Source organism: Glycine soja, chromosome 3 (genome assembly GCF_004193775.1).
Source record: "Glycine soja cultivar W05 chromosome 3, ASM419377v2, whole genome shotgun sequence".
In the NCBI taxonomy this organism is placed as follows: Eukaryota; Viridiplantae; Streptophyta; class Magnoliopsida; order Fabales; family Fabaceae; genus Glycine; species Glycine soja.
Genome location: NC_041004.1, coordinates 18,836,266 through 18,852,375, shown reverse-complemented (window position 1 = coordinate 18,852,375; position 16,110 = coordinate 18,836,266). Strand labels below are relative to the sequence as shown.

Genomic DNA, 16,110 nt, shown 5'->3' with positions numbered 1-16,110 from the left:
CTGCCATCAGAAAAGACATTTCAGGCATCAAGCAACTTAGTGGAGAAAGCCTGTATGAGTACTGGGAAAGATTCAAGAAATTGTGTGCAAGCTGTCCTCACCACCAGATTTCTGAGCAACTCCTTCTTCAATATTTCTATGAGGGACTTAGCAACATGGAGAGGAGTATGATTGATGCTGCCACTGGTGGAGCTCTTGGTGATATGACCCCTGCTGAGGCTAGAAATTTGATTGAGAAGATGGCTTCCAACTCCCAACAATTCAGTGCAAGAAATGATGCTATTGTTCTTAGAGGAGTCCATGAGGTGGCCACAGATTCATCTTCATCTACTGAAAATAAAAAGCTTGAAGAAAAACTTGATGCCTTGATCAACCTAGTAACTCAGCTTGCCATGAATCAGAAATCTACACCTATTGCAAGAGTTTGTGGTCTATGTTCTTCTGCAGATCACCATACAGATCTCTGTCCTTCTTTGCAGCAATCTGGAATCAATGAGCAACCTGAAGCTTATGCTGCAAACATTTATAATAGACCTCCTCAGCAGCAAAACCAACAATAGTAGAATAATTATGACCTTTCAAGCAATAGATACAATCCAGGTTGGAGGAATCATCCAAATCTGAGATGTACAAGTCCTCCACAACAACAATAGTCTGTCCCTCCTTTTCAGAATGCTGCTTGTCCAAGCAAGCCATATGTTCCTCCTCCAATACAACAGCAGTCACAACAAAGACATCAAGCAACTGAGGCTCCTCCTCAACCTTCCTTAGAAGAGTTAGTGAGGCAAATGACCATCAGAATATGCAATTTCAGCAAGAGACAAGAGCCTCCATTCAGAGTCTAACAAATCAGATGGGGCAGATGGCTACTCAGTTGAACCAAGCTCAGTCCCAAAATTATGACAAATTGCCTTCGCAAACTGTGTAGAATCCAAAAAATGTGAGTGCCATCACCTTGAGGTCTGGCAACCAAATTCAAGTGCCTCCACCAGTAGCTGCACCTGCACCTGAACCTGTCAAGCTTCATTCTACACCTGAGAAAGAGGATGAGATAGTTGCACAAAAGAGAAAGTTTCCTAACAAAAATTTTCATGCAGGTGGACCTTCTTCTAGTAATTCTGACTTACAGCAGCCCCCTATCCTTCTTCCATTCCCACCTAGAGCAATTCCAAGCAAAAAGATGGAAGAAGCGGAAAAGGAGATCTTGGAGACCTTCATAAAAGTAGAGGTGAACATACCTCTGCTAGATGCCATCAAGAAGATTCCAAGATGTGCCAAGTTTCTAAAGGAGTTGTGCACCCACAAAAGGAAGCTCAAAGGAAATGAAAGGATTAGCATGGGCAAAAATGTGTCAGCATTGATTGGTAAATCTGTTCCTCACATTCCTGAGAAATGTAAGGACCCATGTACTTTCTGTATACCTTGCATTATTGGGAACAATAAATTTGAGAATGTCATGCTAGATCTAGGAGCATCAGTTAGTGTCATGCCTCTGTCCATTTTCAATTCTTTATCCCTTGGACCTTTGCAATCTACAGATGTGGTGATTCATTTGGCAAATAGAAGTGTTGCTTACCCCGCAGGTTTCATAGAGGATGTGCTGGTTTGGGTTGGTGAACTTATTTTTCCTGCTGATTTTTATGTTCTTAATATGGAAGAGAGATTTTCCCAAGGTTCAGTTCCAATTATTTTAGGCAGGCCATTTATGAAAACAGCCCGAACCAAGATAGATGTTTATGCTAGCACATTGTCTATGGAATTTGGTGGTATTGTTGTTCATTTTAAAATTCTTAATGCCATGAAACATCCATCTGAGGATCATTCTATTTTCTGTGCTGAGATAATTGATCAGATTGTTGATGATTATATGTTTGATTTTGATTCTGTTCTTCATGGTAGGAAACATCCATTTTTATCTGATCTGCATACTTGTCATTCCTTATGCATTGAATATGAATCTGAGTTTGAATTTGATCTTGTATCTGATTTTTATGCTGAGAATGAATCTAAATTTGAGTCTGGTTCTGATTTTCTGGGTGTTGTACCTCTTGATGTTGATTTTTTAGAGTCAGAATGCACTACCCATGTTACAGGAAGTACATATACTTCTAATTTGCTTTATGAGGTATAGGCTGAGGAAACTTCTTCTTCTCCTACCATGGTTCCTCCCACTGTTCAGCCACCACCCACACCAGAGTTGAAGCCCTTACCAGCAACCCTCAAATATGCTTACTTGGAGGACAAGGAAAAATTTCCAGTGATCATCTCTGCCTTCCTTGCTGCTAAGCAGGAGGAGAAGTTATTGCTAGTTCTCAAGAAGCACAAGAAAGCCATTGGATGAACTTTAGCAGACATTCCTGGTATTAGCCCATCTACCTACATGCATAGGATACTTTTAGAGGATGGAGCTAAGCCAATGAGGCAGCCATAGCGGCGACTCAACCCCGTCATTCTAGATGTGGTGAAAAAGGAAGTGACCTAGCTCTTACAAGCTGGAATCATCTACCCCATTTCTGATAGCCAGTGGGTGAGTCCAGTCCAACTGGTTCCTAAGAAGACATGTCTCACAGTGATCAAGAATGAAAAGGATGAGTTTATCCCCACAAGAGTGCAGAACAGCTGGAGAGTCTGCATTGATTATAGGAGGCTAAACCAGGTAACCAGAAAAGATCATTTTCCCCTGCCTTTCATTGATCAAATGCTTGAGCGCTTGGCAGATAAGTCTCATTACTGTTTTCTTGATGGTTTTTCTAGTTATTTACAAATTCATATTGCTCCTGAGGATCAAGAAAAGACCACATTCACCTGTCCCTTTGGCACTTTTGCCTATAGGAGGATGCCTTTTGGCCTATGCAATGCCCCTGGTACCTTCCAGCGGTGTATGCTTAGCATTTTTAGTGATTTTTTAGAGAGTTGCATAGAGGTGTTTATGGATGATTTTATTGTTTATGGATCCTCTTTCAATGCATATTTGGATAGTTTGGATAGAGTTCTCAATAGATGCATTGAAACTAACCTTGTGCTGAATTTTGAAAAATGTCACTTCATAGTAGAACAAGGTATAGTTTTAGGGCATATCATTTCGAATAGGGGCATAAAGGTAGACCCTGCAAAAAATAGATGTTATTTCACAATTGGCTTACCCCTCTTGCGTGCGAGAGGTTCGTTCTTTTCTTGGTCATGCAGGGTTTTATAGGCGCTTTATCAAGGATTTTAGCAAAGTGGCCCTTCCACTATCCAATCTGCTGCAAAAGGAGGTGGAGTTTGATTTTGATGACCAATGCAAAAAGGCTTTTGATTGCCTCAAGCGTGCGGTGAATACCACCCCTATCATTCAGGCACCTGATTGGATAACCCCATTTGAGCTAATGTGCGATGCAGCCAATTACGCATTGGGGGCTGTCCTTGCTTAAAAGATTGATAAGCTGCCTTGGGTGATCTACTACGCTTCCAGAACTTTGGATGCTGCTCAAGCAAATTACACTACCACAGAGCAGGAGCTACTAGCGATAGTTTTTGCTCTTGAAAAATTTCGTTCATATTTGCTTGGTACTCGTGTTATTGTTTATACTAACCATGCAGCTCTGAAGTACCTGTTGAAGAAGGCTGAATCAAAGCCTAGATTGATCAGGTGGATGCTTTGGCTCCAAGAGTTTGATTTGGAGATCCGTGATCGAAGTGGTGCACAAAACCTTGTGGCTGACCATCTAAGTAGGATTGAGCGTGTGTCTGAGGACTCACCCATTCGAGATGATTTTCCAGATGACCATTTGTACATCCTGTATAGTATTTTTGATTCCTTCCCCACTCTTTGGTTTGCTAATATTGTGAATTATTTGGTTGCTTATGTTTTTCCTCCCTTAGCATCTAAAGCTCAAAATGATAAAATTAAGAGCAATGCTAAGCATTATATTTGGGATGACCCCTATTTGTGGAAGTTGTGCAGTGACCAGGTTATTAGGAGATGCATTCCAGACCATGAGATTGACTCGGTCCTGCAATTCTATCATTCTTTCGCACCAGGTGGCCATCTTGGCATACAGAGGACATCTCGCAAGGTGTTTGATTGCGGTTTTTATTGGCCCACCATCTTCAAGGATGCGTGGAGAATCTGTAGCACTTGTGAGCCTTGTCAGAGAGCAGGCGGCTCACCTTCATGGAGACAACAAATGCCTCAACAACCCATGTTATTTTGTGAGGTGTTTGATGTCTGGGGTATAGATTTTATGGGGCCCTTCCCTGTCTCTTTTGGTTTGGTTTATATTCTCCTTACTGTTGATTATGTTTCAAAATGGGTGGAAGCCAAACCCACCAGAACTAACAATGCTAAGGTCGTTATGGATTTTGTTAGATCTAATCTGTTTTGCAGGTTTGGAGTCCCTAGAGCCATCGTTAGTGATCAAAGCACCCATTTTTGTAACAGATCCATGTATGCCTTGCTCAAAAAGTATGGGGTCGTGCACAGAATTTCCACACCTTACCACCCCCAAACTAATGGACAGGCTGAGATTTCAAATAGGGAGATAAAAAGGATCTTGGAGAAGATTGTGCAACCGAACAAAAAAGATTGGAGCACCAGGTTGGATGATGCTCTTTGGGCGCATAGGACTGCCTACAAAGCACCCATAGGAATGTCTCCTTATCAGGTTGTCTTTGGCAAGGCATGTCATCTTCCTGTAGAGATAGAGCATAAAGCCTACTAAGCTGTAAAGACCTGCAACTTCTCTATTGATCAGGCTGGAGAGGAAAGGAAGTTGCAACTCAGTGAGCTAAATGAGATCCATTTAGAAGCCTATGAGAATTCCAAATTCTACAAGGAGAAGACCAAGAAGTTCCATGATAGTTTGATCGCTAAGAAGGACTTCGTGGTTGGACAGAAAGTTTTATTGTATAACTCTAGGCTCGGACTCATGAGTGGTAAGTTGAGGTCAAAGTGGATTGGTCCTTTTGTGGTGACTAAAGTTTTTCCTTATGGTACAGTTGAGATCAAAAGTGAATCCACAGATAAGAGCTTCAAGGTCAATGGGCACCGATTGAAACCATTCCTCACAAATCCCTCCTTAGTGGATGTAGTGGTGGAGGAGACCTCCTTACTTCACCCTACTTCTCTTCCGCTATGACTTAGGGAGTTTTCTTTTTCTATCTCCTTCTTTACTTTTATTGCACTTGTCCAAATTTATTGATTTTTTTTATTGTTCTTGATCTTATGATTGTGCTACATTGAGGACAATGTGTTGTTTAAGTGTGAGGGGGGGGGGGAGATTATTTTTTAATTTTGTTGGGTATTCTAGTTTAATTTTATTAGGTTTTTTCTAGGTTAATTTTGTTATTTTGGTTTTATGTTTTGTGTACAGCATTGCATGTTTCTCTTTGAATTTTGGGTTATGTACAAGTAATGGGTAATTGTTTTTGAAATAGGAGTTTCTTGGCATTTTGTGAATTGAAACCCTTGTTTTTCTCTACATGTCAAGTTAGTTTTGAAAGTTCAAATTGAAAGTGATAGATTTGCCCTTGGTTAGAATTTGAAAAATCATGATTTCACCCTACCCTTACCCTATGTTTGGATGGGGGATTCAAAAATTACTTGGAAATTTAAATACACAGCATTTTGATTGCCTTGATTTAAATTCCTTTCATTTGTAAATATTTTGTTTGGATGAGGCAATTCAATTTCTTGTATTTTAATTTCCTTGTTTGGACAAAGTAATTCAATTTCAATGAAATTTAAGTTTTGATTTTTAAATATTTATTTAAAAATTAAAATTTCAATATTGAATGAAAATAAACATGAGTCATTTTTTAAATAGTTAAATATTCAAAATAAATTTAATGCTATAAATATATAATAATAATTTTTTTAATATTTAATAGTTAAATAATCAAAATAATTGTAATGCTAAACAATTTTGAATCTTACACAATATTCTTGTAGTAACACACAAAAAAACTTGAATTAAATAATACTGCAAAATTAAAAGATGAATGATATGTTATTCTTTATTCTTGCTAAAAAAAATTAATTACCTGGTCTCTTTATAATTTTCAAAAACATATTAAAATTAAATAATTATGTAATTTAATGATATTTATCTCATACAAAATTCAAATGATATTAATTTTAACAGAAGAAAATACTTCAATCCATGTCAACACCTAAAATCATATATCATCAACATTTATATCACTTCACTTATAATATTCAATAATTCACAAATTATTTTACAAATTAGAGGATCCAAAACAAACAACATAATCAAACAATTTTAGAATAATAAACTTTTTTCTCTTGCTTTGTAAGAATGCAATTCCTTTCTATTCCTTGCTCACGATAACCTGACATAGAAGAAACAAGATAATATAGTCACAACATGAAAGACAAATTACTAAAGTGAAAATATCAAAGGCAAATAACTATAATGAAAATATCAGTTGAAGTAATTGCATTGTTAACTATGCTAGGATCCATTTCTTCTCAATCCAAATTGCATGATAATGATATACGATAATATTTTGAGATTTAAAACAAATATGTAGATAAAAGATGTAAATAAGCTCTAAATTTTAATGGCCATATTTTTCTACATTAGGTGTGTCCCAAGCAAGAGCCTAGAATATAAATTGGATGACAAGAAATGTCTCTTAACTATATATACACAACAAAAAAAGAAGTTTTTTTTTTGGGTTTGATTAGACCCCTGCAATCAAAATCTGGGGAGTATTCCCCAAGCTCAACACACATGTTTTGATTGAGAAGACATAAGTCCTAGAGCTAATGCCAATTAGAATCTCAAATAGTTCAAATAGAGGCGTAAGGTCTTTCCCAAAATAAAAAGTAATGATGTAAATGTAGCTATAAAGTTGATTATCATTTCCCACTACAAAGCAAAAGTGAAAATATAATTATTCAAGAATGAGGTACAAAGGAACATTTCAACCAGACAAAGCTTACAAATTCATATGTTACAAACTTTGTATATAGTCCACCCCAAGAATTTCATCAAATATCTTATTTTTTATGTTTTAAAATTTAACCTGCAAAATGCATTAACATGCCTTATAGTTTGAAATGTCATAAACACAAACGAACTGAATATCAAATTTGATAAATACCCAAACCTTTCCCCATCAAAGAACAAAAAGTAAAGAAGCTGATCTCAAATACAACATGCACGCAGTTGAATCCTGTATAATCAAGAAGTACCTGATCTAGTGAGTTCCTCAGCTTACTCTCCATTTCTTCAATCATCCTTCCCATGTTACAAAGATGACCATCAACAACTGATAGCTTCATACTCATCTAAAATATAAGGAAAAACTAATTTAGGATTAAGAAAAAACTAAAAAAAAAGGTTGCCTCAAGCTAAAAAGCATATAGATATATGGACTTTATCAAACAAGAACCATGTAATTAATTCAATGTTCAATGAAGGTGCATTGTTCATTATGTGGCTTCTCAAGACAGAAAAAACTTAGCATGCAAGCGTTAACTAAATGATCTAATTGCCAACAAGAACTAATTCTGTCAAAACTTGCCTGACGTCTAATTGATCCAGATAAACTGAAAGTTCCCGATGACTCATTATTTGTAGTCAGAGTCAGCATAACTGTACTGGTTAACCGATAATTGGTGTTTTCTTCTTCCTCTGGTCCCACCTAAATTAACAAAAAAAATGAGGACTATGAATTAATGAAATAAACTTGCAAGAAAAGAATAAGAAAAATTAGAACTAAATACAGATATTTTAGTTTCCCAATCTATTGAAAGTCACTATTATACATATGCATTTATCATGTTTAGTCTTATAAATGGAATGATACTTTACCTCTATAACATGTATAGCATCCCATGCACCTTCCTCTAAATATCCTCGTCGACCCTGCCGTGTCTTTGAGCCATCTTTAATCATGGAATTGCAAAAAATATCACATCAGAAAATAGGTCAAAAGGATGAGTAGCATTAGAGTTTACTCAAATAATAGCCCCACCTTTCTTTATTAAAAAGCTGGCTACGAAACCTTCATTATCATCTTCCCACATGTAAACTGATGAAATGCCACCTTCATAATACCTATGATATTATCCATTAATGGTGCATATTGTTTTAAAACAAAATAGCTCAATAATTGTATTCAGATAGACAACAAGAAGAACAACACAAACATGATCATGATCTTCAATTCATTTTCTTTGGAAAGAAGAAGAAGCGGAAATTAGGTAATAAATAATAATTAATCAGGGAGAAAGGTTTCTGAATAAGACATCTAAAAAGTTCTTATAGAAGAATAAACACAAGCACCTAGAGTGCATGGTCTGTTCCTAACAAATTTGCAAAACTGCCTACAGTACAAATTAACGAAATCAAACAATGAGCAACGAAATCAAACAATGAGGACCCACAGTACAAAACCAATGAAATCAAACAACTAAATAAAAAATAAATCACAAATTAACAAAAAAAAATGAACACACCATGACACAGCAAGAGTGGGTCGAAATCGCAAGGGGAACTTACTTGAGAGAGAGCTAGGTGTGGTGCGTGAGGGTGGCTGAGAGGGAGAGAGAGGTACGGAGAGAGCTAATGTGCTGAGGGAGAGAGTGCGCTAGCATCGTGAGAGAGAGCGTGCGGCTGAGAGAGAACTATCATGGTGAAAGTGGCTGAGATGGAGAGGGAGCATGAGGCTGAGAGGGAGAGAGACCGTGAGAGTGGCTGGGAATTTTAATTCCTCTATTTTTGGTGAGAATTTGAAATTCTCCCAATTTACCTTATTAAAATGCTTCAAATAAATGATGACATTTTAATTACTCCTAAAATACCCTATCCAAACAGATCATTTTACAAGGAAGCATTTTAATATCTCAGTTAAAATACTTTACTCACTTTAATTGCTCCATCCAAACATATCTTTAAGGAATTTTGGAGCTTTGGAATTGTTTTTTGGAATAAGTGTGAGGGGGGGGGGGGGGGGTATGTTTCATTGGATGATATGTTTTTATTGGCCATGCTTGATGATGTATACATATATTGCCTAATTGTTGCTTTATTTTTCAAATGCTTTTAATTGCTACTATTCACATTCAAGGAAAAAGAAAAGAAAAAAGAAATACAATATATATATATATATATATATATATATATATATATATATATATACACAAAAAAACAAAAAAGAATGAAGTTGAATGAATGAGGTCTTGGTTTGAAGACTTGGATTGGTTGAGGACTTGGTTGATTTTGTTTTGGATTTACTTTTTAAAGCTTAATTTGTAATTTTGGTTTTGGGGTTTACTTTTTCTTAACCCTTTTTGTCACCATTTTAATTACTGATTATCCTTAACTATTAAATTAATTATGCAGTTTTATCATTTGAGCCTACTGGACAAATTTTCTGTTTTTAATTTAATTTCAGGAGAATTATAAGCAATTGGGCTTGAATTGGACTTTGACTTGAAGAGACAAACAATTTTATTCTACCAAATCTTATCTTATCCAGATTTTATCTCATCTAAATATTATTTCATCTAGATTTTATCTTATCTTATCTATATTTTATTTCATCTAGATTTTATTTTATCAAATCTTATCTTATCTTGTTCAGATTTTATTTTATTTATGGGCTTGAACTTAAAACAGATTTGTAAGCTTTGGGGGCTGAGAACCTATATAACAACACCAAGGTTTTAGTTTAGGGAGTCTTTTCGTTTTGGGAGAAAGAATAATTTTAGGTTTTGCAATTCCAATTTTTACTATTCACGTAGCAATAAAATTTCATTTTCTGCTTCAATCTGCAATTTCGTTTTCTACTGATTAATGGAAGGTTAAGTCTCTAGCGTTGTTTTCTCTTGAGGATCAAGCACAACTCTCTTTGAGGTTTTATTATTACTATTGAATTCTGTTCAGTTTTTCCTCTTCACCAATTACTCTGTATTTGTTGCTATTAATCCATGCATGCTTAGTGCTTGATTAATTGTCTCTGTGCTTAATTTACATTCATGCTTAATGATCAGTTTCGTTCATGATTAATTGGTGTATGTGTTACTTAATCACATAATGACAGCCTTATGTTAATTTTCGCTTAGTAATTTAATTTAAGGTTGGATTAAGTGGTTGAACTGATTAAGGATAAATTCTTGTAACCTAGGATAAGAGACTTGCTTGTGAATCAAGGGGAAACAACATGTTTTAATTCTGTTATTTTCTAATTAAAATTTGCTCGCTGTTTAAATTACAAAAACAAACAACTCCCCAATTCGTTACTGTTTTATTACTATTTGTTATGAACGTTTGGTTGACCATTGCTCGTTGGGAGACGACCTTGGATTACTTACTAGATATTTCATTTTTAATGTTTATTTTATTCGGGTACGACCTCGATCAGTGACTCAAAGAAGCCTTTGTATTCGGGGTGCAAGAACTCCTTGACACTGTTGTCGGCTGTCTTAAGTCTAGTTAATGTCAAGGTCAGATTTGGGTGGAGCGACAAAAGCTTCACTTCACTGCTTCAAGTAGTGCACAATCTGCTTCCAGAGGAAAACACGTTGCCTAAAAGCTACTATCAGGCCAAGAAGATATTGTGTCTGATGGGTATGGAGTATCAGAAGATTCATGCTTGCACGAATGACTGCATACTGTACAGGCATGAATTCGAAGAAATGTCCAAATGCCCTAGGTGTGGGGCATCATGGTACAAAGTGAAGGATGATGAGGATGACAATTCGGATGAAAACTCAAAGAAGGGCCCTCTAGCGAAGGTGTTGTGGTATCTTCCAATCATTCCTGAAAACATCGGTTAAAAAAAACAATGATTGCTTTTTTTGTAAAAACAAAGACAGTATTTAAAAAAATTCCTAAAAACAACATCGGTTATTTGGAAAAACCGATGTTAATCGTTAACATCGGTTTTTCCAAATAACCGATGTTAACTGTCAACATTAACACATACGTTAACATCGATTTTTCCAAAAAATCGATGTTAACATCGGTTTTTCCAAATAACCGATGTTAACTATCAACATTAACACATACGTTAATATCGATTTTTACAAAAAACCGATGTTAACGTACGTTAACACATATGTTAACATCGGTTATTTCAAAAAACCGATGTTAACTGTCAACATTAACACATACGTTAACATCGATTTTCTGTAAAAAAAACCAATGTTAAGTTACGTTAACATCGATTTTTCCAAAAAATCGATGTTAACTGTCAACATTAATACATTGTTTTGGGTGTAATTCTTATTATCAACATCGGTTATTTAAATAACCGATGTTGTAAATTTAACGTTAACATCAGTTTTTTGGAACCGATGTTAACGATAATACATTCAACATCGGCACTTTCAACATCGGTTATAAACTGATATAGAAAGTCATAAATAACCGATGTAGAAAACATATTTTCTAATAGTGTACTAATATCCCTTACCATATAGACGAGTACAAAGAAATATACTCTTTTACAAGTTCCATCCACCCAACATATTTTGAACACAAAACCTCACTCAACAATTCTTTTTTTCCTTGCAAAAGGTGTCATCTCCATTTAATAAGGAGAGTGTTTCTGAAGAGGAAAATGTTTTTCACTCCTAAGCCCCCACATTCTTTAGGTTTTCAAATTTGATCCTAACTATCCCAACAACCTTTGCTCTTGTTTTCCTCACTATCCTCCAAGAAACCCATTTGCAAAGAAATAAAAGTTTTACCCACTTGTTTAGGGATTTTAAAGAAATAAAGGTAGAAAAGGGGAGAAGAGGACAAGATCGAATTTATGAGACAAACTCTACCCGCTAAAGACAAGATTTTGTGTTTCTAACCTGACAATTTTTTAGCAAATTTTTCAAACACAAGTTATCAATTGTTGACCTTCCTAGGGTTTGCACCTATGGGAATACCTAGCTAAACAAAAGGAATTCTCAACAACTTACAATTCAATAAATTTGTGTATCTTTCTTTGACATCTCTCTCCACTCTTATTGTGAAAAACCTACTTTTGTGGAAGTTAACTTTAAGACCGGATACTAATTCAAAGCACCTTAAGATGATTTTGATAGTAAACACATTTCTCAAAGAAGCATCTCCCACAAAAATGGTGTCATCCACATATTGGAGTAGGTTGACTTGAATTCCCTTTTCCCCCACCGAGTAGTTAATGAAGAGATTTTTCTCAATTGCTTTTGTCATCAACCCACAAAGCCCTTCCACCACAATATTAAAGAGGAAAGAAGCAAGTGGATTTCCTTACCTCAATCCTTTTGATACCAAGAACTCCTTCGTTGGACTATCGTTCACTAAAATTGATACCTAACTATTCTTCAAGCAACTCTTTATCCATTTTTCATGAAATCCCAATCAGTGAAGCATGTAGAGCGAGAACTCCTAATTCATGAAATCAAAGGATTTTTTTCATAGTCTACTTTAAAAATCTTGAATTTCTTCTTCAATCTCTTTGCCTCATCCACCACCTTATTTTCCACCAAGGTGCTTTGTTGCAAATGTCTACCTTCTGCAAAAACGTTTTGCCTTTGGTGTATCACTTTCCCCCAAAATCTTTTTGAGTCTATTTGATATAATTTTAGCCAAAATATTGCACATGCATCCTACAAGAGAAATTGGCCTAAATTCTCCCAAATTTTGTGGATCTATTACATTTGGAATGAGAGAAATACAATATGAAAAACGTCCTCCTTAAGAAAATTCCAAAAGACTTTGATTTTGATAAACATGAAATTGAATTCATCTGGTCCCAAAATTTTCAAGTTTCCACATTCCCAAACAATCACCTTCACCTCACTTTCTTCAAATTTGGCTATCAACAGAGCATTATCCTCACTAAATGAAGAATTAAATCTCACCCCTTCTAATTTTGGTCTTAGGTATTGATCTTCTTTAAATCTATCATTGAAGAAAGACACCACTTCATCCTTAACTCTACTTGGATCCTACCCCCAATCTCCTTTAAGATGCAATCCTTTCAAAAAGTTTTCCCCCCTTCTCCAATTAATACAAGAGTGAAAGTATCTAGAATTCTTATCTCCCTCCGACACCCATTTAATTCTAGATTTTTGTCTCAACAAGGATTCACTACACATCACACACCCTCCAAACTCCTCTTGAAGTTCTATTTTCCTCCTTATTTATTCTTCACAAAGACTCATGTTATTCTCCTTTTTCTCCAATTCACTCATATCTTTCCCAATTTGTGCTTGTCTTTTCTCTAAGATACCAAATTTCTCCTTGTTCCATACTTTTAACTCATTCTTCAAAGCTATCAAATTCTCTTTTAAAACAAATGTGATGGAGATGCAACCAACCCATCTAATGATCCTTTACAGGGAATTGGAGGTCCTATGACAAGGTCCAAGACTAAGAGGATGAAGCAAGCATTGCAAGGCCTGATTCTAAAGATCAAAGAGAAAGAAGACCAATGTGAACTAAGGGTTGCTCCTAACTGGGTCACTCCCCTACAAATTGATGAATATGTTTTAAGGCCAATTTGAAGAATCACTTTGGGAAGCCCAATTTACAAGACAAGAATCATCAATGGGCTGAATTTATCAATTTTGGTGGACATTAATATTGGACTGATTAGATAATAATTAAGCCCAGCATGCACGACCTTTTATTGTTATTTTTAAGTCTTTTAATTGATACATTAGTTATTGGGCCTTTGGCCTAAATTAGGTTTATTAGTAGGAGTGTAAATAGACTCCTTAAACACTTTGTAGAGAAAACTTGAAGATTAATAAAATTTGAGAGTTTATTTATTGTGAGAGCTTTTCCTTTGTTCTTAGGTTAAGAACTGATAGTGTTGGTTCTACCAGTAGGTCACGGTTAGGGTCACGCTCCTTTTTTATAACTTTGGTTCTACCAAAAGGTCACAGTAGGGTTAAGTTCCTTTCTATTTATACCTGTTTTCAGGATGATCCTAAGTGTTCTTTTATCAGTTGGTATCAAAGCTTCGGTTCTTGAATTAGGTGTTATCTATCCTTTGTGTTTTATTTCTTCTGATGTGTTTTCTTCTTTGTTTGTTCTTTTCCTTTTGTTTAAATCCATATTATTGTTTCATCTCCATTTGTTCTATTTCTTTGAGTCTATCTTTCTTTTTTAAACTCTATCTAGTATCAATATCCTTTTGTCTTATATATATATATATATATATATATATATATATATATATATATATATATATATATATATATATATATATATATTGTGCAAAAAAAGGAAAAAAAAAATCTAATTTTCAAATTTGGAGCCAAAATTTTGTTACAATCCATATTTGGATGATTGAAGTTGTTAGGATTTGAATTTGATTTTCAAATTTGGAACCAAAATTTTGTTACAATCTAGATTTGGATCTGCAAAAAAAAAATGAAAAAAAGAAAATATTGGTATTTTTTACATTTGTTTACAAGTTGAAAACACACTTTTCTTAAATCCTTTGTTCCTTGTCCTTTGTGTTTGTTCTTATTCACTAAGTTATCATTGATCCCTTGTTGTGTCTTGTTGTGTATAATCAAACCCAAAGGTTCTTACTTAAGAGGAGAAGTTGAGTGGTAAAAGGCAAGAGTGGTGAGACAATTAGAGGGAAAAAGCCAAAAAGAGTGAAACAAGATTGAAAAAAAAAATTATTGAGTGTAAACACGTGAGAGAGTGTTAGTGTGAGGATATTTATTTGTCCATTTATGATCACTTCTAACACAATTCTTGCAACAATTTTAATCATGATTGGAGAAGGAGTGGATCTCAAGTTGTTTGTTAAAGCTGCTAATGGAAAATTTCAAGCTTTAAACTTAAGATTGGATTGTTTGTGATCTCCATTCCGATCTAGAAGTCGCAGACAATCAACTTCAGAAGAAGAAGATGAGGAGTATTTAGATGCAAGAAGTCATGGAAGAAGGTGAAGAGGCAAACCAAGAATAGATAATCATTTGGGGAGCATTAAGATGACAATCCCTACGTTTCAAGGTAAAAATGATCCTGAATTGTATTTAGAGTGGGAGAGAAAGGTGAACATGTGTTTGATTGCCATAATTATTCTAAGGAGAAAAAGGTTAAACTAGTTGTTGTTGAATTCATCGATTGTGCTAGTATTTGGTAGGATCAACTTGTGACTAGTAGGCGCAAAAATAGGAATGGTGAAAGGCCTATTAGTAGATGGGAGGAGATGAAGACTGTCATGAGAAAGAGATTTGTACCTAGCCACTATCATATGGATTTGCACAAAAAATTGCAAACTCTAACTCAAGATTCCATGAGTGCGGAAGACTACTACAAGGTGATGGAAATAGCCATGATTAGAGCCAATGTTGAAAAATAGTGTGAGGTAACTATGGCCAGATTCATTGAAGGTCTAAAGAGGGAGATAATCGATGTGGTAGAATTACAACATTATGTGGAGATGGAGGACTTGCTGTGTGACGCCCTCTACCCCTCACATATATGTACTAATAATAAAAGGAATAAGAAATCATAATTAACTAATAAAATTTAAAACATATTTAAATAGGAGCATTTCAAAAGGGTAAAAGGCTCACATTCACTTTTTTAACATCATAATAAATTTTTTCCAAATAAATAATAAATTATCTCGGCTCAAAACAAGGTCGTTCAAGACTTCATACAATTAATATAGAAACTTATACCCCAATGTCACATCCTATTAAAGCAATGTGTTCCCATGTCCTCTAGCATGAGGTTCTTCATAGTCATCTACCTAACCATCTGCTCCCACGAACACAAAGTTCGAGATCATTACAAGATCCAAACACAAATAGCACACGGGGAGTGAGTTATCACATTCCTAACTAATAGAGAGAAACAAGACAACATGTAGGTATAAATATCATATAAACAAATACAACTTACTTAAGCATAGCTCACGTTATTTCACCACTTTATCGCGTAACATCACATCACAACACCACACGTCTCATTCATCTTCACAACATTCATGTACTCAATGATCAAAACACAATATCACTAAATCAATCAATATCGATCAATACACAAGCGTTATGCAACAGATACACTAAGACTCAATCCTATATGCAATGTGGTACCATATCAGTAAAAAACCTTCGGGCGCCTAGGAGTACATGACAAG

General features: G+C 35.2%; 1 non-coding gene across 1 annotated transcript; it reads right to left on the bottom strand.

The window, feature by feature from the left end:
- Window positions 1-2: 2 nt before the first annotated feature.
- Window positions 3-109, bottom strand: LOC114407894. The gene has a single exon (XR_003665706.1). It is a non-coding gene; the product is annotated as a small nucleolar RNA R71 (small nucleolar RNA).
- Between the last annotated feature and the right edge of the window lie 16,001 nt (window positions 110-16,110).